Raw genomic sequence first — 616 nt, 5'->3', positions numbered from 1 at the left:
ACAAGAAACCAGAAAACTGCTGAGCAGAGGACAGGTGAATGATGACAACAAACATGAACAGGAAAAACTAAACTGAAACAAGAACTCAAACCGAAACAAGACAATAATCAAAACAACAAACTGAAAATACCAAACTATGACACTAAGTGTGAAAAATCCAGAAAACAAGTCTTTGAGAGGAACTTGTTGGAGGTTTGAGCCTGGGACTGAGGTTCACCTTCCAGCAGGGCGATGACCCTAAACCGCTCTGCTGAAGCAACACTCCAGGGGTTAAAGGAGAAACGCCTGAACCTCTGGAATCTCACTGAGAATCTCGAGGAGTTAAAGACAGCTGTGCACAAGCGGTCCAATTTGAAGGAGCTGGAGCAGTTTTATTATGAAAAATAGGCTGAACTTCCTCTGACTAGGAGTCCAAAGATGGCACTTTTTAAACCCCAGTTTTTTTCTCACAGAATACAGCTTTTTTTTTTTTTTAAAGAGTCCAGGGTATTTTGAATATGTTGCTGAACTGTATGGAAAGCTGTGATGACTGGGATTATCAACAAATCCAAAATACCAGATTACAAGACAGAACTGAGCTGGCCACAGTTTAAAAGACGGCGGGGGGGGGGGGGGG

The 616-nt window shown here is 42.5% G+C and overlaps 1 protein-coding gene across 2 annotated transcripts in view; it reads right to left on the bottom strand.

Moving 5' to 3' along the window:
* ldlrap1a (low density lipoprotein receptor adaptor protein 1a) overlaps nucleotides 1-616 on the bottom strand; it is a 15914-nt gene that overhangs the window by 14718 nt on the left and 580 nt on the right. The window lies entirely within an intron of this gene.

This window comes from Kryptolebias marmoratus, linkage group LG5 (assembly GCF_001649575.2).
Source record: "Kryptolebias marmoratus isolate JLee-2015 linkage group LG5, ASM164957v2, whole genome shotgun sequence".
In the NCBI taxonomy this organism is placed as follows: domain Eukaryota; kingdom Metazoa; phylum Chordata; class Actinopteri; order Cyprinodontiformes; family Rivulidae; genus Kryptolebias; species Kryptolebias marmoratus.
The sequence above is the reverse complement of the archived record's forward strand: the minus strand, read 5'-3'. Positions and strand labels throughout refer to the sequence as shown.